The following is a 2597-nucleotide window of genomic DNA, read 5'->3' as shown; positions in this document are numbered from 1 at the left end:
TGAAAATGTTCATCATCATAATACAAGACAGAAAACTGACTTTCATGTACTCCATACAAAAACCAGTTTGTGCCAAAAAGGAACATTACACCATGGAAAAATTATCTACAATAAATTGCCAAGAGATATTAAAGTAATGACAGATGTAAAAAATTTTAAAGCAGCATTAAAAGAATATCTGTTGACACATTGCTTTTATAGTGTGGAAGAGTTCCTCCAAAATCCTCGACAGTCTAAGTGATGATTATGCAAATACTGTAACCATTAATATTGGCCTATAAATACATTCAGATGTAATTCTCAAGTTTATAATGGGGTTCAAGTATAAGTTGTATAGCGACTTGCCCAGTATATGAAGTAAAATTCTGTGAATGTAATTCTCTAGTGTACATGTCAGTTCATAGTGTAGAAGAGTTCCTCAAAAATCCTTAGAGCTTAAGTGAGGATCATGCAAATACTTTAATCGTTAATATTGGCTTATACATGTATTCAGTTGTAAACTTCAAGTTTCTAATGTGGTTTAATTATAACTTACACATTGACTTGCCCAGTATATGAAGTGCTGTAAAATTTTGTGAACATAATTTTCTAGTTTCTAAAGTGTTTTAATTGTAAGATATACTTTGACCTGTCCAATATCTGATGTGCTGTACTGTACATGTAAGATTTACTGGACCAATAAATACAATACAATACAATACAATACAAACATGACTGGCTAGGCACTGATATTAAGAAACTAGACTAAACTCCATCCGAACAGGCATTGGAAGGCCCAACGGTACCGACCGGCCGCTGTATCATCCTCAGCCCACCAGCATCACTGGATGCGGATATGGAGGGGCATGTAGTCATCCCATCACTCTCCCGGCAGTATGTCAGTTTATGAGACCGGAGTTGCTACTTCTCAATCAAGTAGCTCTAAGTTTCCTTACAAGGGCTGAGTGCATCCATCCAAGTGCTAGCCTATTCCGACAGTACTTAACATCGGTGATCTGATGGGAACAGGTGTTACCACAGCAGGAAGGCCATTTGCATTGATACTAAGAGGTAAATCATTTATGTAAAAGAGAAACAATGTTGGCACTAAGATTCAGCCTTGAGGGACTCCTTGTGGTATTGTACCCCACTGAGATGTGTAATTTACGATGTTAGATGTTATGATTACACTTTGCTTCCTGTTTGTCAGATAAGATCTGAGCCACTGCAGAGCATTTGGTCTGACGCCATATCTGTCTAGTTTATGAAGCAGCATGAAGTGATTCCCAGAATCGAATGCCTTTGCAAGGTCGCAGAAGGCACCTGCTACTTTGTTGCTTTTATCTAGTGATGAGCAGATTTTTTCAATGAATTCATTAACAACACTCATGGTGCTTTTCCCTTTTTGGAACCCATACTTGTTTTTAAGAATAAAACCATGTTTCACAATAAAATTTATTATATGGACAGCAGCTATTTTTCCAAATACTTTGTATAGCACTGGGAGGATAGAGATGAGGTGGTAATTTCACATACACTCTATTGATCCTTTTTTGTGCATTGGTTTTACCTCTGCATACTTAAGCACATCAGGGAAGTTTGCTTGCTCAAATGACTGACTGATTATTAAGGACAGAGGGTGTGCTATTTTATCAAATACAAATTTAATTACTTTGGTGGGTATTTGATCCCATCCTGGAGCATTTTTGTTTGTTAATGACAAAGTAGCATTTTTACATCTTCAGCTGAGATTTTACTAAATATCACAAAGTGGTTACTATTATTGTTTAGGCCAAAGCAATTCACACTGTTTTGATAAGTAATCACATTTACACCACATTTTGTTACATTTATGAGAAACTTATTAAAACATTGAGCTATTTGAGAAGAGTTTGAAATAGTAACGTTGTTTTGTATGTTTTTTGAAATTTCCTGGTGGTTAACTGTTGTACCTAATTCTGATTTAATAAAAGACCATACTGCTTTAGTTTTATTCTTATGTCCTAAAATGCGTGCAAGTGATAAGTCCCTGCAGACGCGCTATCCTCTGTGCCCACGGTGGCTCAGATGGATAGAGCGTCTGCCATGTACGCAGGAGATCCCGGGTTCGAGCCCCGGTCGGGGCACACATTTTCAACATGTCCCCAATGAAGTACATCAACGCCTGTTTGCAGCTAGGGTGTCCATTTAATTATCATTTCACTTGTAATTGAATTAACAGCAACTCTTACAGGCGTACCTTCTACATGAAGAATAGAAATCTTTACAAAACTGACTCATTCCTCACATGATTTGTTCACTGCATGAAATAGAAACAAACACTTTAAGTATCAATGAGCACACTGTACCATATAGTATTTAGTATTGCAGTTTTGGACAACCTGTTTTTCCAGTTGGAAATTAAGTTTCTTACAAAATGCTTTCTTTAATGTGCACTCCTCTCATATTTAGTTACATGGGTAGCCACATTTTATGTTGAATGCCTTATTACGAAGCTTCTCTTCATCATTAGGGATTCTACAGTTGGCCAGTGAAAAGCTAAACACACTATGTAACATTACTGACCTGGTTATATTGCTGGTATTGTTTGGTAATTTTGAAGTCTCATTCTCTGAAAT

General features: G+C 36.7%; 1 non-coding gene across 1 annotated transcript; it reads left to right on the top strand.

The window, feature by feature from the left end:
- Positions 1-2030: 2030 nt before the first annotated feature.
- Positions 2031-2105, top strand: Trnat-ugu (transfer RNA threonine (anticodon UGU)). The gene has a single exon. It is a non-coding gene; the product is annotated as a tRNA-Thr (tRNA).
- The last annotated feature ends 492 nt before the right edge of the window (positions 2106-2597 follow it).

The sequence above is a fragment of the Schistocerca serialis genome, chromosome 3 (genome assembly GCF_023864345.2).
Source record: "Schistocerca serialis cubense isolate TAMUIC-IGC-003099 chromosome 3, iqSchSeri2.2, whole genome shotgun sequence".
In the NCBI taxonomy this organism is placed as follows: domain Eukaryota; kingdom Metazoa; phylum Arthropoda; class Insecta; order Orthoptera; family Acrididae; genus Schistocerca; species Schistocerca serialis.
Note: the sequence above shows the minus strand (reverse complement) of the source record. Positions and strands in the feature narration are given on the sequence as shown.